This window comes from Emydura macquarii, unplaced genomic scaffold (genome assembly GCF_026122565.2).
Source record: "Emydura macquarii macquarii isolate MOO-44397 ecotype Brisbane River unplaced genomic scaffold, CSIRO-AGI_Emac_v2 contig_2432, whole genome shotgun sequence".
Taxonomy (NCBI): Eukaryota; Metazoa; Chordata; order Testudines; family Chelidae; genus Emydura; species Emydura macquarii.
Genome location: NW_027132569.1, coordinates 2,478,106 through 2,500,977, shown reverse-complemented (window position 1 = coordinate 2,500,977; position 22,872 = coordinate 2,478,106). Strand labels below are relative to the sequence as shown.

Sequence of the window (22,872 nt, the reverse complement as noted above, 5' to 3'; positions counted from 1 at the left end):
CATCTAGCCTAGCATCCTGTCTTTTGTCAATGGCTGGTGCCAGATGCTTCAGAGGGAATGAACAGAACAGGGCAATTTATCCAGTGATGATTCCAGCTTCTTGCAATCGGAGGTTTAGGGACACCCAGAGTATGGGATTATATCCCTGAACATCTTGGCTAATAGTCATTAATGGACTTATCCTCCATGAATTTATGTAATTCTTTTTTTAACCCACTTATATTTTTGGCTTTCACAACATTCCCTGGCAGCAAGTTCCACATCCACATTATGTGAAGAAGTACTTCCTTATGTTAGTTTTAAACTCCTGCCTATCAACTTCATTGTGTGACCCCTGGTTTTTGTGTTATGAGAAGGAGTAAATAACACTTCCCTATTCACTTTCTCAACACCACTCAGGATTTCATAGACTTCTATCATATCGTCCCTTAATTGTCTCTTTTCTATGCTGAGCAATCCCTGTCTTTTAAATCTCTCCTCATAAGAAAGCTGTTTCATACCCCTACTCATTTTTTGTAGCCTGTCTCCATACCTTTTCAAATTCTAATATATCTTTTTTGAGACAAGGCAATCAGAACTTCATGCAGTATTCAAGGTGTGAATGTACCATGGATTTATAAAGTGACGTTATGATATTCTCTGTTTTATTATCTATCCCTTTCCTATTTGGTTTCTAACTCTGCCACTGCATATCAAGCATATATTTTCAGAGAACTACCTATGATGACTCCAAGATCTCTTTCTTGAGTGGTGTCAGCTAATTTAGACCCCCACCATTTTGTATGTATAGTTGGGATCATGTTTTCCAATGTATATTAGTTTACGTTTATCAGCACTGAATTACACCTGCCATTTCATCACCCAATCACCCAGTTTAGTGAGATCCCTTTGTAGCTCTTCACAGTTAGCTTTGGTCTTAAGTATCTTAATAGTTACAAACTATATTTTGTATCATCTGCGAATTTTGCCACCTCACTTTTCTCCCGCTTTTCAGATCATTTATGAATGTGTTGAACACTGGTTCCAGTACAGATCCGGATGGGGTACCTCTCTCCATAGTGAAAACTGACCATTAATTCTTACCCTTTGTTTCCTATCTTTTAACCAGTTACTGATCCATGAGCGGGGCTTCCTTCTTATCCCATGACTGTTAACTTTGCTTAAGAGCTTTTGATGTGGGTCCTTGTCAAAGGCTTTCTGAAAATCCAAGTACACTATATCAACTGGATCACCCTTGTCCACATGCTTGTTGACACCTTTAAAGAATTATAATAGATTGGCGAGGCATGATTTCCCTTTATGAAAGCCATGTTGAATCTTTCCCAGCATATTATATCCATCTATGTGTCTGATAATTCTGTTCTGTACTATAGTTTCAACCAATTTGTCTGGTACTGAATTTAGGCTTACTGGTCTGTAATTGCCAGGATTGCCTCTGGAGACTTTTTTTAAAAAATTGGCATTACATTAGCTATCCTGCTGCCATCTCTACAAAGGCTGATTTAAGCGATAGGTTACATATCAGTTAGTAGTTCTGCAATTTCATATCTGAGTTCCTTCAGAACTCTTAGGTGAATACCATCTGCTCATGGTGACATATTATTGTATAATTTATCAATTTGTTCCAAAACCTCCTGTATTGATATTTCAGTCTGTGACAGTTCCTCAGATCTGTCACCTAAAAAAGAATGGCTCAGGGATGGGAATCTTCCACACATCCTCTGCAGAGAAGACCAATGCAGAGAATTCATTTAGCTTCTCTGCTATGGCCTTGTCTTCCTTAAGGTTTTCTATAGCACCTTGTTCATCTAGTGGCCTCAACTGACTGACAGGCTTCCTGCTTCTGATGTACTTAAATTTTTTTTTTTAAACTATTAGTTTTTGTCTTTTGCTATTTGCTCTTCAAATTCATTTTTTGGCCTGACTAATCATACTTTTACAATTTTGACCTGCCAGAGTTTATGCTCCTTTCTATCTTCCTCTGTAGGATTTGATTTTCAATTTCTAAAGGATGCCTTTTTCTCTCTAACTGCCTCTTTTACTCTGTTGTTTAGCCATGGTGGCATTTTTTGGTCCTCTTACTGTTGTGTGTGTTTTTTTATTTGAGGTATACTTTTAGGTTGAGCTTCTTATGGTGTTTATAAAAAGTTTCCTTGCAGCTTCCATGCTTGCAGGCATTTCACTCCTGTGACTGTTCCTTTTAATTTCTGCTTAACTAACTCCCTCTTTTTTGTGTAGTTCCCCTTTTTCAAGTTAAATGCTACTGTGGTGGATTTCTTTGGTATTTTCCCCTCTACAAGATATTAAATGTAATTACATTATGGTGGCTGTTACTGAGTGGTTCAGCTATATTCATCTCTTAGACTAAATCCTGTGCTTCACTTAAGACTAAATTAGGAATTGCCTTTCCCCTTGTGGGTTCCAGGACTAGCTGCTCCAAGAAGAAGTCATTAATGGTGTTTAGAAGTTTATCTCTGCATCCTGTCCTGCAGTGACATGTACCCAGTCTATATGGGGATAGTTGAAATCCCCCATTGTTATTAGGCTTTCTGTTTTTCTATCTTCCTTAATCTCCCTAAGCATTTCACAGTCACTGCCACCATCCTGATCAGCTGGCCAATATTATATTACTACTATGTTCCTATTGTTCAAGCATGAAATTTCTATCCATATCCAATGTTGGGATATTGTAGTTTCATTTAAGAGAAAAAAAAAGCAGTAAAAGAGGAATCAGTTGCACTTTTTATTTGGATTTGTCATTGCAATATAGAGTAATACTGACTCTGATAAAAGATGGTTCTAATAGTCCTGGAAGAAATATTTCATTTGATTCTGAAATGGGGGGAAGGGGAAAGTAGTATTGGAGATGTAGTGTCTCATCCGACTACTTTAAAAAAATCTGTAAGGTGATAGGCCATGTTTTTATTCCATTTAAAGAACAGAAAGTAGTAGACTCCCATATTGACCAAATTGTTAAATGCTGTAATTATAGCTTGTAAAATGCCCTACTCTTAAATGGGCTATATAATAAGACTATGTCAGATAAGAAAACTGATCATGTATCATATTGACCACCTAGTTTAACTGACATTCCTCCAGGCATAGTGATTGATCCTGTACTATTGAAATCAGTGGAAGCTTTGCAACTGACTTTAATGGGTACAGAATTGAGCCAGGCTGCGTATATCAGCTACAAGACTTCACCAATGACATGAAATTAAAACCCATTCGCCTAGTTCACATAATTGAAATAGAAAAGTGAAACAGCAAAGCTGTATCTTTCATTACTTTGAGTGAGTTTAATTTTTGACTAATATTGTGTTCATATATGAAGGCTTCTATATACGTTACATCACATATTGGTTTGTGAAGGTGGCAAGGAGTGACCAAGCATGCTGGCAGATGAAAGGGTTGCTGCGGGGGAGAAGGAGAGGAATAGATTCCAAGGCCAGAAGAGACCCTTGTGATCATCTGACCTCCTGTCTAACACAGTCCAGAAAACTTCCCCAAAATAATTCCTAGAGCATATTAAGGAAGTTGCACCTCTTTTTGTTTATAAACAGCAATAAATAATCATTATATTGGAAAAAAATCTAGGATCATTTAGGGCTCCACGCTTTTGTTCCTGAAAGCCTGATCCAAAAGTCAAATATACTCCCATTGAATTAAATAGGCTTTGAATTAGACCCTGAATGAGGCAAGTTTCCTTAGCTGAAACTTAAAAAAAAAATCACTCTTGAGTGGAAACCAGCTCTGAAAAATTTCAGCCAGAAATGGAAAATTATGAGAAACTGAAAAAAAAAGGCTCTTTTGGATGCAATACTTAGTCAACCACAACTCTACTACACACTCCCACTATAATACTGTGTATGTCTTTGTGTACAAAGTTCAAAATAATAAATGAAGGTAACATCAGCCTGTTGAAACCTCATGGTGCAGAGATGAAAGCTCCTAAAGGGTGCCATTATTTTAGATAATTTCACAGATTTTCTGCTTCATTGAAGGCACAAAGACACCCTCTTGCTCAGTGTTTTGCACAGCCAAGTGTTAAATCACTTCATATCAGAGCTGACCCTCAACCTCATCACTGTTAATCTTTCTTATTGGTTAAGTCTTTGCTTTCTGTCAGAAGATCTAAAACTTGCGTGTCAACAGTGAGCACATCAAGCCATTTTGTCTGGGAAGACTTCTTTCTTTCTATCTATCCCTGGAGAGAGAGAAAATCACTTCAGCATTTGTACTCTTCCTGAGCTAGAGCTTCCCAGGAAACCTGGGAAATATATACAATGTATACCATTATATACAATGTATACCATTATAAACAGCATGCAACACTGATCTGGAATTTCTACTGCAGCAATCCTTGCCACTGTCCCATTGCTAAATCAGGCATAGCATATGCTAAGAAAAACATTAACTCTCATAGGCCTATTTAAAGGTACCAATGTGCCCATGTTTATAGATCCTGATTTCTATGTGAAATGAAAATGGCATCAGAGAAACATACCTATAAACAAGAAGACTCAGAGACAATTTCTGCTCTGTTTTGCACTTCATTGACTAGTGTGGAGTTCCTGATTTACACCAGTGTAATAGGGTAGACTTTTACCTCTACTCTCTTAAGGCCAAATCCCGGTCCTTGTGCACAGCGTGGGTGAACGGCCATTTTTGTGGGAAGTGGAGTCTCTCTCTTAGGCTGCAGGGCCACCCTGTCCAAGCTGCAACAGCATCTCAAGGCTGCAGCAGCTCCCGTGGCCACATGGCATGGTATTCAGCCAGTGTGTTTGCATAATCGCAGATCCATGTCCACTGCATCTGCACTGCCTTCTTCCCATGCCATCCCCAAAACACTCCTCACTGGAGTTCTGAATGGGGTCAGAAAGAGCACAGGTCTGCAGCACTTAGTGAGGTGGACACCTGTGAGTACTACCCACATCTTCCTTCCCCATCACAATGGAAATGTCACATGACAATGCTTAAAGAATCACGCAGAGTCACTTTCTTCTAGCACTAACCTGATACCTGCAAACACACTAGTTGTTTGCATTTGCCAAATAGCTTGGGTGAACAGTTTTCTGCTTGCAGAGTAAATTGTTCATGAATTGCTCACAATATGCAATTGGTCACCTAAGCCACATTTCTGCCCCCTCATTGGGTGACTGAAAGAGTTCTAAAACAAATAATGAATATCAAATAATGAATAGCGGATACACTTTGTGCATGAATACTCTGGTGAACATGGGTATTCAGATGAGCAATAGACACTTCTTGTATATTCATGCCAACAAACTCTTGTTTGTGTGAAGTGTCACAATTAGCAAATAAAAGCAGGGTCTGAACAAGGTTGAACAGAACATTCCGAATTCAAATGAATGTTTATAAACACTTACATTTGCAGCAAACGACCAGCTCAGCTACATGCACATGGGATTGAGGGAAGGAAGTCCTTTCAACAATCTACAGCAAGGTTTTCCATGGATATTCCTGCAAAGAACAAGTGTTAAGGGTATGTTGTCTGAACTGCAGCTGGGCATGTGTGTCTCAGCTCAGGCAGACAAGCATGCACTAACTCTGCTTGAGCTAGCATGCTAAAAATAGCGGCAGCAGCATCGGTAAGGGCAGCAGAGGTGGCAGCTCATTTGGGTGGCTGGTCTTGCCCGTCCCGGCTAGAAGCTGCAGGCTACTGTTTTGTTGTCAAGATTTTCCTGTGTAATTCACAGAGCCACTCACTATGCACTCAGAGATATCTCATTTCCCATCCCACCCAGCCCAACCTCCATGTTCTCAGGGATTAGGTTGCCATGAAACTCAGCTACACAGTTCACAAAGTGTTGTTCCCTTGCATGGCCTCCCTCTCCCGTTCCCTGACCACTCCACCCATGTAGCAGAACTGCAGAAGGCCTTCAGATACACAGAGTTTCACCAAAAGCGTCTCCCTGAACTTTTAATGTCATGCTTTTGGTTAAAGCTAGAATAGTTATCGTTATTGTAAGATACATTTTGTATTTAATGTTAACGTACATTTTGGGTTGGTCAGGATAATGCTTCGCCAGTGACCTTCTTTAACCCCAATTAGCTGATAATTGCCAGAGGATTAGCATTCTTTATAGTTAGCAGTGAACACAGCAATCCTTAGATGGTGATGATAATAACAGCAACAGCTAACTAGCCAGGGAGCTGTGCATAAGAAACAGAAGAGCTTAAAAAAAAGAGAGAGACGGATCCTAAGTGTAGCAATTTCCAAATTGCCTGGCTACCAGCTGCAAAAAAAAAAAAAAAAAGAATTTGGAGACTTCATCTGCTGTAGATGAAGGGCAAAATGGTGGTCCAAAGGTTATAACACTAGTCTGGGACAGAGAAGACCCAGGTTTAATTCCCTGCACTCTGTTGCCAACTTTCTGTGTGACTTTGAGCAAGTCACTTAGGGTATGTCTCCACACCAACGAAAAACTCATGATTGGCCAGTGCTAACTGACTTGGGCTCTTGGGGCTGTTTCATTGCTGTGTAGAATTTTGGCCCCGAGCTCTGGGACCCTCCCACCCCAGGTCTATTGGACTTGAGGCAGCAAACTCAGGGTTAGAGAACCCAGGGCTTGAGCTTCTACACTGATGGTCAACCCTAGGTTAATAATTTTCTAACCTGGGCTTGAACCTGGAGCTCCGGCATCCACGCGGCACTACGCAGACCTGAGTCCAACCAACTATATCCCAGACATCCTAGTGCTCTTCTGAAATGCAGCCGGTCTAGCCCTTTGTCTGTGGTGCAGTGTGGGGAAAACTTGACTGTCCAACCTGCATGTTACAGGAAGTTGGAACAGCCCTCCAGCACATTCTACCGAGCTGTCATTTCAGTCTGAACGCTCCCAACAACTGAAGTCAGCAACATGGAGAAGGCGCCGGTTGAAGAACTTCTCTCACTTGTGCATTCACTCCTGTTTCAGGAAACAGGCAGAGTTTCCGTGAGATGCTGGTGGACATTTCAGTGGCATTTGGCATTTTCTGACTCACCGAAGACACCTGACAGAGTTAATGGCAGAGCAGGAGGAGGAGAGGGACACGGACATAGCGGACTTGAACTGGCTGATTCTGCTCATGACAGTCTCTATAGCCGCTGATACCCACTACATAGACCAGTGCTTCCAGAACAAGGCCACAAGCACAGACTGGTGGGACCACATCATCTTGCAGACCTGGGATGACCAACAGTGGGGTCCAGAACTTTCACATAAAGAATTTTGGGAACTTTGTGATCAGCGTGCCCCACCCTCCAGTGTAAAGACACATGTGAGGGCAGCCATGCTGGTCCAGACCTGGGTTCCTATGACCATTTGGAAGCTGGCTTCCCCAGACTGCTATAAGTCCGTTGCCACCCAGTTTGTTGTTAGAAAGCCAACTGTGGGTAAAGTGGTGGCAGAGGTTTCTGAGGCAGTTAGGCGTGTGGTTTACCCCACGGTGGTGGGCATAAAAGATGTTCCTGAAGTAATTGCTTCCTTTGAGACAATGGGGTTTCCATACTGCATTGGGGCAATGGACAGGACTCATGTGCCCATAGTTTGCTCTCCTCAAGGAGCACATGAGTATATAAACCACAAAAGGTATTACTCCATTGTCATGCAGGCCCTCGGGGACCACAGAGGCAGATTTATGAACGTCAACATGAGCTGCAATGGAAAAGTTCGTGATGTCAAGGTTTTTCGCCAGTTGAGAGTCTACGTTCATTAACAGGCTGGGACACTATTCCCACCAAATGATTTTGTTATAAGCAGAGTTACTGTGCCCTCCATTATTCTGGGGGACCCTGAATGTCCCCTTTTGCTTTGGCTTATGAAACTGTGCCCTGATATCAGAGGCACTGGCAAAAAAACAAACAAAATGTTTAATTACGCTCTCAGCATGTGTAGAATGATTGCTGAATGTGTCTTTGGCCGACTAAAATCCCATTGGTGATGTCTATAGGCCTGTTCAGATTCCAGCATCATCAATGCTGTGCGCATTGCTGTGGCTTGTGGTGCTCTTCACAATCTTTGAGGAGCCAAAGATGAGCCATTTCCCCTTAATGGAACTATGACAGCAAGGGACTGCTGAACCGGTACGTTCAGCCAACCAGTGCCCCTACCACAGCTGGAGCTGGATGCACCTGGGCAGCAGAACTCAGGAATGCTTTGAGCTCCCACAGTATAGACTTGCGTTGGCCAATGGAAGAGGGAGAGTACCACCTTTATGAATGTACAGGTGGGGGGAGGGGGCTCCAGAGCCTGCACTCCAGCTGAAGCCTGAACAGCTAGATGGCAAATTTATAGCCCAGTGGCACAAGACCAAGTCAGCTGACACAGGCCAGCTGTGGGTGTTTTACCGTGGTGTAGGCATACCCTTAGTTCCCCATCTGTAAAATTCAGATAGTAGTATATCAGTTGGGTGCTGAGAATAAATACATTAAAGATTGTGAAGTGCTCAGATACCATGATAATAGGGACCAGATAGGTCTCTACATAGACTTGGTTAGAATGTGTCCTGAAAGGGCTTTGGGTCCCTGAGCCATCCCGCTAGTGCAGGGGAACACTACTTAGAGTGGAAAAAACACTTGTTCTGTAGCACACCTTACTCTTATTGAAGTATAAATCGTTGTTAAGAAAGCTCACCCCCTCCACAGCTGTTATCCTGCTATGCAAAACTTCAGTACAGGAACTCTAGAGAAATGTTGACATTGTTTGGGTTTGTCTAGACAGGGAAATCCACCTCCAGAATCAGACTGCTATAACACCCCATGTGGGTGAATAAGAGTGCCTTTTTCTGGTTTAGCTTATATCATTTCCAAAGTGACAAAAGCGAAACCAGAAAAAGGCACTCTTATTCTGGAATATAAGTGTCCACATGGAGAGTTATACCGGTACAGCTATAGCGTCATCATAATACCAGAAATTCCCCATATAGACAAGCCCTCAGATATTTGCTGTCCTACAAGCCAAACCTGTGAGTGAGCGAGAGAGTCAGTAATATGTCATTTCTCCTTATAGGTGTCTATTTGTTCTGGGCCAAGCCCAGCTCTTGTTTATATTGGTATAAATCCAGAGCATTTCCATTAATTTTGCTGGAGCTAATCCAGATTTCCACTGGATTAAATAGCAGAAGAATCTAGCCCTGTATAAGGACATGAAATGCATTCATACATGTGCCACATCAAAGAAAACATATTTCCAGAATCCAATCCCATGCACTATACATAGAACATTGCTTACCTGGCTGTTGGCTGACAAGTGCCCCATGTATTCTGCTTCATGAAACTAATTGCTGTGTACATTATAAAAGACTAAGGACCTTATCCAATGTGGAGCTCCATAGAAACCAATAGGACTCCACACATGAGAGAAGGTGCAGGATAAGCCCTCAAGTAATCACTGGTGAGCCAGTTCCCATGTCTGTGCCAGTTTCCCCTTCCACCCTCTCCTGGTTTTGTCTGTTTAAATTGGAAGCTAATGAGGCAGGGACACCCTCACTATGTCTAAGGTGTTTGTACAACTCTTAACACAGGGGCCCCCGATCTTTGGTTGTGATACAAACAACAATATGTACAATATATACAAACAACTGCTGCAATGCAAACAATAGTATTGTAACTCATTAGGCAGAAAAGATAAGTGCCACTTAAGAAAACCACTGACAGATGCCCGTGAAGCTCTGCACAGAATGCTATGAGCACAGAGAGAGAGGGTGTACGTGGGCCACTTCTGCTGCTCCATCTCCACATGCTGCGTTGAGAATAAAAGCTTCCTGGCATAATGATGGCGGTGATGACAAGGGCAGTAATGCTCTTGGTAATAAGGACAAGCAGGGATGCCATTTCCATTACAGGAATCAATCGATGCTTTTTTTCTTTTTTCTTTTTTTTCTTTTTTTTTTTTTTTGAAAAAGGTAGGTTCCGCAACGGCCAAGAGCTAGACCTCGGCAAAGGCAGTTAGAAATGAATTTGGGAGCAGCATGGAATTTTAAAATCTAATCTGTAATTTTAAAAATGAAAACTAATGTAATTTGTGTACAATACATTTCCATTAAAACTCAGAGACCACTCAGTCATTTCATCTCTGGGTAGGCAAGATTAAAAGTACAGATGCATTCCTCCCCAGTCCCTCCACCCCCAAGGAATTTGTGTTTGCAACAAACCGGATGTGGCTTTTTGGCATGTTATAGGCTTTTCTCTGGATGGAGAATGAGAAGAGCAAAAACAAAGACACCATTTAGCCAAATTTATTAAAATTTGTTGGGTTTTTTTAATTGATGTGTTTTAAACAGTCAGTTGTTTGAATTCAGCACTTGTAAAAGGTGCTGGCTTCAGAGCCAGGCAGCCAGAAGTCTTCTGCTTCTCCCATGAGGAAGAACAGCATGGGTGGCAGCATTTCAAGATTCCCTCTAACTCCCCATCAATGCACTCGACTCAGAGCTAGAAGTACCATCTTTGTTAAGATTAGTTCCTTCTCTGTATTGATTTGGTTCCAGACCCCTATGCTGAAACTGCTAATCAAGGTGACCCTGGGATGGGGTTATCCTTTCGTTGTATGCAGATGGCAAGAAAGAGGTTAAAAATTTGCAAAGGACTTTTCCCACCCCATAGAAACTGCCGTGGCTGCTAATCAGGGGGGGAGGCAGAGTCATCCAGAGTGGGCCTATTCAATTTTAGGAACAGAGAAGAGGGAGCCATGGGCTGTTTGACACTAAGGGTAGAAGCAGAATTTCTCCTTTAGTCCAGGAAGGAAAGGGGGTTGCAAGGCTCCTGAAGCCTGCTGCCTTGAAGAGAGACTCTTTTACATTAGGACTCGGCTGAAGTAAATCCATATGGTACATTTACTTTAGACTATGCCTGAGAGAAGTTTCATTTATATGTGTCACAATACTTGGAAGCTTGAGAATTTATTTTCATACCAAAATGTCTTCCATTCCTTGTACTAACCAACTGGTCTGTCATAGGCTCACTCATGACTGCTTGGTGGCAGGGATCATGTTTTTGTGTACGTTGTGATGTATGGCTGCTTTTAGAGAAAAGAGGAGTAAGATATTTCTTTGGGAGGGAGAAATATAGATTGCCCCATTTTCACAAGCAGCCTCTAAAGCTGTGACCTCCGAACTGATCATTCAAGTTCCTGTTCAGACTTTCTAACTTTGTGTTAGAAGGTATGAATACGTTAGTGACAATTCACTTATCTTTCCTCAGCCCATCAGACTGTAGCAGGAGCACCAAATGGTACGCAGACTGGAAGAAAGAAAAAAGGTTAATTATCCTCCAGGCAGGTATGGCATTAAAATAACAAACTATCTTTTTCACACTGTAGTAGACAAGAGATGAACTCATGGGTTTATGGGGCGGAGCGGGGGAGAAGGGGAGATAGCATGGCTTGTACTGTAGAGAGCACTGGAAGGAAAAAAGGGTGTTTAGCAGAAAGGACTTTAGCTGGGGAAAAGGTGATGTGGAGCAGAAAAAGTTAAGAATGTGGCAGCTAAGTAGGGTGACCAGACGGCAAGTGTGAAAAATCGGGACAAGGGATGGGGGGTAATAGGTGCCTATATAAGACAAAGCTGTCCCTATAAAATTGGGACATCTGGTCACCTTACAGCTAAGAGAGAAAAGAGTCTGAGAGCAGAGGAGAAAGAAACTGCAGATGCACTGGCAGTCCAGAATAGAAGTTTGGCCACTAAAAAGGGGAAGGCCTTACAGACAGAGAGAGAGCATCCAAAGAGGCCCTGAGATCACCAGCATAAATACAGAACTTTGAGACAAAGTGGGAAGGCCTCTATGCTGAAATGAATAAGGAGGCAGGGGCTTTGAAACCAGGGAGAGAAATAGATTTGGTATATCTCTGGGCTTTGTCTGTTTGTATTGCTTGCTGAGTAGGTCTTGGGGGGAGGGGAGAAGGCTCAATTTTTAAAACAAAAAGTTTTAAGACTGGGATTTCAAAAGAGCCTAAGGAAATTAAGTCCTCAATTTGCATTGAATTTCAAAGAGATTTTGGTGCCCAACTCCCTTAGGCCTCTTTTTGAAAATCCCAGCCTAAAGTGTTTTACTTAAACCTCTGAGTAGTTCAGAACGTATTTTACAACACTCACCATCCCAAACTTTTGACACAGGTTACACTTCCATCTCTGCTTCAGCTAAGCTCTATGAAACTGTGACCTAATGCATAGCAAAGGCATGTCAAAGATAGTATTACAACCCCAGTCTTGAGTGCGATGCTAAATCTCCTGTCATGCGTGGAATGTAATTACTATTAAGGCTGAAAAATGAGGGAGATGAACAGTAGTGGCAGTTTTTCTCAAGTTTACATAAACACTGGCTACAAGAAGAAGGCAGGAACATTAGAATCAAAGGGCTCCTGTCACATCAGCGCTTTAAATCTCTAAGCAGCTCCTTGAAAATCATCTGGCCTCGGTGAGCACAAACAGCCGATAAAAGCCTCAGCTAAGGTCTGCTGTTATCTGCTAATTTCAGGGCAGTCTTACCCTGTAGCCACTGTCCCTAGGAAAGTAGCGATTTTGGCACTTTCTCACCACCCCTTAACAGTTATTGTTTAAAGAAATGCTAAAGAGGCAGAAATTGTTTCCTAGGTGTTTGAAAACCAAGATACTGTAGCAAATAATGAAGCCCCTTTAATGAAACCTCTCCGTGATGTTGGTGTCCAAAACAAATATTTTTTGTATGGTAACATTTAAAGATTTAGACAATACGAAATGTCATCGCTCTTCTTGTTTGCACTAGTAGTTGTGTCCTTAGCAGAATGTCTAAGTCGTTTCTGGATTTTCTGTAACGTTCTTTCTATCCCACCTGTGGGGCTTACTTTTGGGTTAGGACAAGAGCTGTGCAGAGCTTGGTAGCTTCAATTTCCAAAGGTTCCAGTTTATATGAATCCAAACAAATATTCACATGAACCTCGCAGATTGAAACTGCTGGGTTCCGCACTAGAACTGGTAGGCTGAAAAATTTCCATGGGAACCTTTTTTTCTGTCAGAAAATGCCAATCTGTCAATATCTAAATGTGCCATGGAAAAATGTCTATTTAAACAAAATTGAGATGGAAACCAGATCAGTTTCCTACCAACTCACCAGACCAGCTCCTCAGCAGGACTGTCTGGTGGCCTGCAATGGATGCAGGGCTCCCAGGGTCTCTGGCTCGGGGGTTGACCTGCTAGCTGGGCAGCTGCTCCATGAAAAATTCCAAGATTTTTTGTTTTCACTTCTAGAGTGATAACAGTAGTCTTGCCCACTGAGGGGTTGGGAAGAACAAACTGCCTCACCACTAGAAACCATTTGGAAATGATAGATTCTAAATTGTCCAGTGAGAGTAAATGTTTTGGAGTTCACTTCAAAAATGATTTTAAAAGCTGTTCCACTAAGGCCAGTTAGGATGAAGAGATTTGAATTGATTAGTGACTTTTGCAGCATAGATGCAGGCTTTATGCAGTCAGTCAACCTGTTGCTTTTGTATGAAGAGCTGAATGACAGGGCATGAGGAGAAAAGGGAAGAACATAAGTAGCAATCAAATGGCATTTGTTCCTGGCAGAAGCATATTGGAAACAGTATAGTTGAGAGTAGGTATTAGTATGGTTGAATATGCAAGCAGTGAGATCAGGTGGTATTGGGGAAGCCTAGGGGGCTTTGGGATGGGAACACTAGCCTTGAAGGAGAGGGGAGTCAGAAGGAAAAATGAGGATAAGGGCCTAGCAGCTAACGAAGAAAGCTCAGTAACAAATAGATGGACTGACAAAAAAGACAGAGGATGTATGGTTTTATGGTTAAGGCACTGGCTGGGATATGGAGGATCAGAGTTCAATTCCGGGTCCTGCCACTGACTCCCTCTGTTCAAGCCATTAATCTCTCTGTGCTTCAGTTTCCCATCTGTAAAAGAGGATGACAATGCTACTTTTCTTGAGTCACATCTATGTTTACTAGAGTATAAACTCTTTGATGTGTCTGTCAGTTCCATTGGCCTCTGCCCCTTGCCCTACTCCACCCATTGATGCTACCTGGAAAGGATTGTGGGCCTGTTGACACCTCCAGCATCTCTGGAGGTTGGACCAGTCTCTCCTTGGTGGGGAGGGCCACAGCTTTCTAAAATCCTGAATGGTTTTCAGGAAGAAAGTATTAGCTAGTGGACTTCCTCCTCTCACACTGCAGTGGAGAGCAATGCATCCAGCAATTTCCTGTTGCGGCTACCTCTGCTAAGTTTTGGGATTTGCTTGGGGTTGTTTAAAGTCTCTGAGACACAATATGCGAACATTCCTTTTGGGTAAAAGTGGCTTCTGCTAATCAGCCTAACCACCTGGGGCATGCTCAGCCAATCAGGAAATTAAAAACAACATCATGTGGCTGATTTGGCCAGTTGCAAATGATCTAGACAAAATGCAAAAGAAGTAAAAAGACAACATCATTTTTTAACAGTTCTTGAAAGTGACAAAAATCTTCCACAAAATCATCTTGAATTTTTAAAGACTTATTTCTTGTCACAAAAATTGTTGTGACTTCTAAAACAAGCGTTGTTCATTACAAAGACTTTTTTTGTTACCAGTAGCTTGCCCAACTTCAATTTCTGATCTGACTGGAAGCAATAAGTAGCAAATATCCTGGAAAAGGGGTTATTTCTCACAAGATTTCCAACAGTTTTGCAGATTGTAGTACATTGAAGTCTTGAATACACTTCTGGGTTTTTGTTTGCTTATCTGAACTTGGATCTCCAGACCTTCTAGCGGTTCAGCCATCACTAATGTTCAGAAACTCTTTATACTACAAGAGGATAAATGCTAGAGACTGACTGGTACTTTTTTCTGGACTATCCATGGCTTATTTATGATGCTATAAAATGTACTTTTAAGCCTTTGATCCTGCATACCCCTTTGTGAGTGCGTGTCTTTACTTGTGTGAGTAGTCCCATTTAGCTCAGTGGGACAACTCACATTTGTGAAGTTGCTCATTGTCTAAGTGTTTGCAGGGCTGACAGAATTTATTGTCTTAGGTCCAAACACAAAAAAAAAACCATCCCAATCCTATAAATGAGTCACAACAGGTATTCCTGTTCCAACAGGGTGGTGATCGATACAAATAACTTTGTCATTTTGTTTGTAAACGATGTCTGTCTTCTGCCAGTGCTTCATCCAACTCTAACCCTGAGGGGGGGAAAAGATTAAATGGGTTGCTTGACACTACCTATGAAATATTTATTAACATTTTCATTGGAATAAATGTATTAATGTAAAACTGCAGCACTCGAGTGGAGTCAAAACACCCCAAAAGGCAAATATTCTTCAGTACACGTGAGATAAAACTTGGAGTCTTTAGAAACGGTGAGAATGTTCCTGAGTGTACAACCCTTTTTGCAGTGTCACACAGCTAAGCAGGACTTTTATCAAACTGGCCTGGCGATAAAAGCCTGGGATTGCGGAAGACCAAATGGAAAAACTAAAAGCAGTAGAAGGTGGTAGCTGTTAATGAAGTGTAATGTGCTGCTCATTAGTTTTACTCAAGTTCTGTATGTGGCTGCCATAAGGAAATATGACTAGCGCCTCCTGTTAACAGTTTGCACTCTTATCAGAGGTCCTGTTTATTCATGATGAGTTTTCTGAAATAAAAGGATGGCAGCAGGGGATAAAAGCAGAGGCTATATTGGAGAAACAAAAATTCCTCAGAGTATTCATCCTCCACAGAACTCATTTTGCCTTTCATTCCACATGCGAATAGTGTGTGAAAACAAAATATCGCTCTGCCGTTCCCTACAGTAACAATGCGCAAAATGGGTTTGACCCCATTGAAAATAAAGGAGTGAGATCATTCACATTTTTCACTTCCTCTTCCAGTACCTTCTTCACTTAGCTTTTTCCTGGTTAATTGGCTCCGCTGTTTAATGTGATCAAAACTTCAAGAACCAAATAATTTGTCTGTCTGTCTATCTAAAGTCCCCATTTTTTTTCATTTGGATCATTTTCAGTACATTTAGGTGAATATTATGGGATTATCAGATATAGAAAGTCATCATTTTTTAGTTAATTTTTTAATTAATACAGAACCAAAATTCTGAATTACATAATAGAAGGAGCCTAAGGAAGAACTATGAGCTAAGATAACAAGAGCTTTTAATGGTTATTGAGACAAGAGGCCCAGTGATTTGATTTCAGTGGGAATTTTCCCTAAGTAATGTCTGGAGGACTGGGTGAGAGAGTGCAAGAAACTCTGTAAACATTCCTGTGAGTTTTTTAATGAATTCTCTTCTGTCATTAGCCTCTCTTCTGTATCTGCTTTCCGTGAACTTTCAAGTGATCAGATTTTACTTGTACAAATCTTCATAGGAAATCAAAATTGTGCACATACATATTCATAGAAACCAAATATTACATGCAAATTGCACAAGCATTTGTGTCAGACAGCCTGCATGCTCATTCGATCAGGAAATAGAAACAATGCCATGTGGCTTACTTGACCAAACTAACCATTACAGCTCAAATATTGAATATCATTTACTCTCTAAGAACTTTTTGTGATCAACTCACAGAGATAAAATGTTGGGCGGGGGGAGAAGTAAAAAGGCTGTGAAATACTTTGGAATAACAGATATGTTGGAGGAAATTGCAAATTGCTGACATTTCACAAAAAAAGACTAAATTTATCACATCATTTACGATGGGCAGATCTACTGTTTTCTTTTCCTCTGCTAATCTCCTTTAGCCAAAGAATAGCTGAGGTGTGCTTGTCTATGATGTCACCCATGGAGACAGCATTATTCTCTAAATGCCCTGCCTTTCTTTAGTCCAGAATATTGCATGACGTATGTGGCATGACATTTAGCAGGTGAGCAACAGTAGGAAGGCGTTTAACCACCAGAAATCGTTTCTCATAACCCTTTTCCTGACATTCTTTTTTCAATTTTAGGTATGACACTGCATGGATATGACTCCGTGTTTCATACAACCAGCGGAGGGCTATGATCAAGAGGTTTTACCAATGTATATAGAGTGTACCATTTAATCTGAAAGTGATTAAAACTATATAGAAACTCAGGGCATGAATCTCCTCTCATTTACACCTAGTTTACACCAAAGTATCTCCACTGGAGTTCCTCCTGATTCTCACTGAGGGAGAATCTAGCCCCAAACCCTTAGCAAAGAAAACTAAAGCAAGCTTTTTGAATCAACAGGCCAATAGTGTCCCCAGTTGACTCTGTGAATTATTTAATTTGATTTAAAAGTGGCTTATTTTAAAAGATGATTCTTATCTCCCTCCTGCAGGAAGGACTAAGTGTCTCTTGTAGAATCACCAAGCAATGGGTATTAGGGGAACCTGGTAACACTTCCTTTTGCAGAAACCTGAGCTCCATTAGCAGAATACAGATTTTAACAGATATGGCCCAAGCAGCTGTCTTTTAAAAAATAAAATAAAATTGGGAGTGGGGAATTGGGGATAAGAGTCTGATCCAAAGCCCATTGAGGTCAACAGGGAGACTGATTGATTTCAATAGGCCTTGAATCCAGCCCTCAAAGAATGAAGGAGTTTGCACAACATAAAATATGAAGTTAAAGGGATACTGTCTGTTAATTAAGATCCTGATTTTGACCTATAATCAAATTCTTTCTCCATTCCACAGGACCTAGCCACCCCAAAGGGGATGGACAGGAGATGAGGCTATGGCAGATGGGAGGCTAATGCTGACCCTACCTAGAGAGATGTGCAGTAGGCATCCTCCTTTCATCTTCCAGGGCATTTCAGAGGGTAAAATGCCTGCCATAGCTAACCCTGGATCAGAACAGCTTTCATCACCCTCAATCCTGGCATGTGGTTTAATTGCACAGTCTGCCACATAATGTTAAATCTAGAACTGTAAAAATACTTAATCAAAACTTTAGTTACAAAAAATGGTTTTTCAAGGGAAAGGATTTTTTTGTGAAAACTTTCATATTTTTTCAACATTTGGACTTTTTTTTTTTTTTTTGAGATATACTAAAAGAACTCTCATTTCCAAACAAAAATAATGTTTCATTTCAGTAAAATAAATCAATGGTTTAGTTTTTCAATGAAAAACCAAACATTTTCCTTGGAAATTTAGGGGGAGGAGGGAAATTACCTTTTCCAACCAACTCTGGGTAAATTTTTTAAAAGATGTAATTTGATGAAGTGGAACCTGCCGGTGCTAAACTGGTTGCTAAGAAGGTGTCATGTAGCACGTTGGGTTATAAAACTCTTTGCTTTTGATGATTACAAAATGTCTTCTAGTTTTAGCAAATATAAGCCGTGTGGCCTGTAGCTTTGGAGGTTAAGGAGCTCTTTGCTCCCATCTCTTGGAGAACAGGTGAAAGAACAGCCATAGAGCTGTTTCATTTACATCAGATATTTACCCAGAACTCCAGATGGACAAAAGCTGCAGATGGGTAGGAGCTCTCTTCCACATCTATTGGTGAACAGGGGGAAGTACAGCTACAGTGAGATTCCTTTGCATAATCTTTCTACACAGAATTTTTCCAGTCACACTTTTTGGGAGCCATCATAACTCTACCAAAACTCAGAACTGGTTGGGTAGCGGAAGCTCATTAAGAAAGTGAGAAAGGCAATAGGCTAACCTGGGGAAAAGAATGCATCCCCAATGCAAGGAGTTCACACAAAGTCCTGTGGGCTATTGGTTCTTTTTTGAGAATCCTGAGTTGTTGGAACAACTCTTCAATAGGACAGGATGTAGAAAACAGTAGAGTGACAGAACTGCCTAAGCCTCTAAGCAAAGCTGAAATTACTATAGCTGTGTTAGGTGGGGAAGTCTCAAGACAAGACCAAGTAGCACTTCCCAAGGGATGGCAGTTAGGCCTGCCCAAGACCACCTCAGGACATAGGCCTGCCCAAGAGCACCTCAGGACTTTAGGATTATACTACCGGCTGACAGCAAAGCATGAGTAAGGTTCAGCAAATCTAGATGTGATGGAAGTGACACATTAAAGGACTATTAACCTATTAGACATTCACACGGGGGAGGGGAAGAGAGATAACAATCTACTGCCAAAGTTACTGGCTTATTTATCATTCATTTTACATGTATTGTTGCTGTGTTTTCCCAAGCTGATGCGATGTTCCCTTTCCCCCTAATAATTTTTTCCTTGTTTCAGTGTTTGCAGAAGGGAAAGTATTGCCTACTAAGGGCATCTAGGGAAGGTATTTAATGATCCTAGAAATTGAGTGGGGGCTCAAACTGGGGTTATTTGTTAATTTTAAGAGAGATTCCTAGCTACTGAACCCAAACTTTATTGCTGCCAGAAACAGCTCGCAGAAAAGTTGCTGAATTGGGATAACATTTTTTAAAGCTCTTTGCTATGTTTTCTGCTTGATTGTTAATTTTTTGTCAATATCTAAGTAGTATTAAGTTTAGGATAGTAGGAGTTCTATTAACCGGAATAATAACTGATTTTCTGGACTTCAGTGTTAGGATTTTATTTTATTTTATTTTATTGGAATGATAAAAATCATACATATGCCATATTAATTGCTATTATGAGTTATTTTTGTTTTCTAGACAGACTGGCATACTACACAAATCTGACTACTTTCTCCACTACTTTCTGTGCAAATATACTTTTCTTTGACCTCTGGATGCTATCATATGGCTGGGGAAACCATTTTAAAATATTGCACTTAGTTTTAGTCTCATTGTAGTTACTAACTTTTAAATTCAAAGTTAAACAGAATTGTTGACACAACAAAACATTTCTTGTATGAGTATTAAAGGAGAGAGTGACCAATATAAAAGATAAAAGAATACAGCTGAGTTGAGGTATTACAAGATTATAGAGGGTACTTTGTTGGGTTTTTTTTACTATATCATTTTAAAAATCAGTTCATTACTGTTTTTTGCCTCTATTTATTCAAATAGTTCAGTTATTAATGTAATACAGGCAGTATGCACTCTGACACTATGGACTTGAGTTTTTATAGAATGACTTTTAAGCGGGCAGGAAGGGACAATGAAGTTAAAAGTTGTATATGTAAATGGATGGGGCCATAAAGGTTTTTCTGATTCTCCTAAGCTTAAATGTTGTTTTATACTTTATTCAAAAAAAATCATTTGTTCTGCAAGTACATCTCAGGTACGTGTGTTTGAAAGCTTAGCCTTACATGTTTATGTATGCTCAGAATAGCAAATCAGATTTCTGCACCTTAAATATATTATATGACTACTGAATTATATTTGGCTCTGCCATACAATCTCGTTTTTGACCCATTTTGCTGGTGATACTGGATACTTTTATTTGTTGCTTTTAAATCATGTTTTTAAAAAATGTCAATATATATATATAACTACAGCTTCACGTTCAAAAGAAAAAGACTATTGTGTTTGCAGGAGTGGCAGTGGCTGCAGGAAGGATTTGTCATTTGTTTTAGGAGTCTACATTATCATATTCTGAGATGGGACTCTGTTCCCAGTGAAATGGATGACTAAACTACCATTCTCCTTCACTGGAAATGGATTAGCCCTCAACAATTTGAGGAAAAAATATGATAAAAATAAGCAAAACTTAATTCTTAGTTCTAGTGATTTAAAAAAAAAAAAGTAACTTTTCTGAAAAATAATCCATTTTCAAAATCATTTCTCACTTGAGGAGAGAAGTGTAGGCCTCTGCATTAAAAGATCTATAATAAAAATATTATAATATATAATATAATATAATTATAATTAATGTAATAAAAGCCCAGTTCTGTGGAGTAGAACCTCACTCAAGGTGTTGTCCCATTGTTTTCAATGTACAAGTGGTGAACTGAGCCCTTATAAATTAGTGTTTAAGTGCTTTGCTATATTGGTCCCTCACTTCCCACTTGGATACATTTAGAAGGGTGTAAAAATATCATCTTTCCAATCTAATACTGCCTGCTTGTGACAATAAAAACATTTAGTTCAGTATATAAAATATTATAATAATGTTTGGCTACATTTTTTTTTTTGGTCAGAATTTACACTAAAATAAAACCTTTGGCTAGGTACCTTTGTTGGAAGGAATGGTTTCCAATGAGGATTTATATCTGGAGGGTCTACCAGCTACTTTTGAATTATTTTGCCAGGGTGTAAGCTTGAGAATCAGTTGACAGCCCAGACTTCATAGAATTTCTAGTTATCTGCTTTCTTATTTTCTTAGAACACCAGAACCATTACCTATTAAAATGTATATCCTGGTCTCATCTAATCTCAAAATTTTTAAAAGAATGTTCCTATTGGGGGTCTCGGAGGTGTCTGGGCTCATGCCCACCCACAAACTGAAGGCCTCTCCCCCAGGCTAAGGGGAAGAGCTACTAAGCCCGGGACTCAGCGTTATTTGAACTGTTTTATCCCACTTATGCATTTCAGTATCTCAGAGAAACGAGAATGTATCTCTCAAAGTATATATTTAAATCAGTGTTCAAGTACACAGCAAGATCTGCTAAAGAATCCAAAATGAAATTAGAGCAATTTAAAATCAGACACATTTCAGAATTCTGAATTCAGTTTATTGGACTATGTGTCCTGGTGGTATGGGAAGGCAGATTGCAATCTGGCACAAATCATGTTGCAAAATCTGAATACCAGACATCTTTGGCCAAACTTTGTATATTTTCTAGAAATGTCACAAGTATATCTGGGACTGCACAATCTTCTTTTCTTTTCGGAACATATGGAGCCTAGTTCTCCTCTCAGCTACATCCATGCAGGAGTTTCAAGGACAGAATTTTTGCTCATTTTCCATCACTATAACTTTTGACCAAAATTCTCAAGTATCTTGATTTAACTGAAGTTAGTCCTGCTTTGAGCAGGGGGTTGGACTAGATGACCTCCTGAGGTACCTTCCAACTCTAATATTCTATGATTCTATGATCTCCTCTGCTGTCTGTTGAACCAACCTTAAAAGAGTTTCTAGTCTTTCTTTTTCCTGCAGTGGTGATCTGTCTCTGTACACAAAGGGCCACGTTTTCAGAAATGTTCAGGCATCCTCAGCTGTTCTTAATGGGAGCTATTGGATGCTGAGCACATCTGAAAAATCTGGCCAAACTGAGCCAAATTATAGCTAATAAAGGTAAATGATAGAAACTACCTCCATGTAGGAAGAGAGAGAGAGAGAGAGAGTGTGTGTGTGTGTGTGTGTGTGTGTGTGTGTGTGTGTGTAAAAGAAAAGCAGAGTTAATAAGCACCCATTTCCCTTGCACAATTGAGGCTTTGCGCAAAATGTGAAATATCATCTCATGTTTAGTCAAAGTAAAACATTTTATGAAATGAAAGGAATAGCATTTTCTGGTTTAAAGTGACCCTCTTTCTCATTTATTGAAAACTATGCCATTTTATCTTTGAATAATGAGGCTGAAGGAGAGAACTTCAGGTTGTAGATTCTACCACCCAGGTGCTCACTCCTATTGGCATGGTAAAATGTATTATTGTAGTATGGTTACTACAACGTTGACAAACCAAGCACTGCACTGATGCTCTCTGCAATCTCAAGATCACTATTGTCATGAGACTTGCTTCAGTAGATGTTTGAGAATGACCTTTAATCACAGAAAGGCTTCATGCTGTTCTTTCCTATTTCACATGCCCTGTGTTCATATGGATAATGCCAAAATAAATTCCTTGTGTAATGATCTTGGCAAAACCTTTGATGAATGTGCATTCTAGTGATGCCCCAACAACATGAACTAAGCAGCTCCTCTGAAATATTCTACTGTAATACTTTCCCCATATTTTGTGTTTTCACATATGGGAGAGAAAGGGAATAAAATATCAAACTTTCATCTATTTTCAATTGGTTGTTTGTTTAATCACAATGATTACACTGAGCTCTGCTGCTTGCATGCCTTTATTTTATAAACATAGTTTAGTCCTAGTTTGTCACTATATATTAAATAG

General features: G+C 40.2%; 1 long non-coding RNA gene across 5 annotated transcripts in view; it reads left to right on the top strand.

Annotated features, from left to right (window-relative positions):
• The window catches only part of LOC137162568 (uncharacterized), a 136,820-nt gene extending 119,791 nt beyond the window's left edge, over nt 1-17,029 (top strand). For all 5 annotated transcript variants that reach the window (XR_010922403.1, XR_010922404.1, XR_010922402.1 and 2 more), the window contains 2 exons: nt 11,204-11,280; nt 16,902-17,029. This is a non-coding gene — a long non-coding RNA (uncharacterized lncRNA). The remainder of the gene's footprint in view (nt 1-11,203; nt 11,281-16,901) is intronic.
• The last annotated feature ends 5,843 nt before the right edge of the window (nt 17,030-22,872 follow it).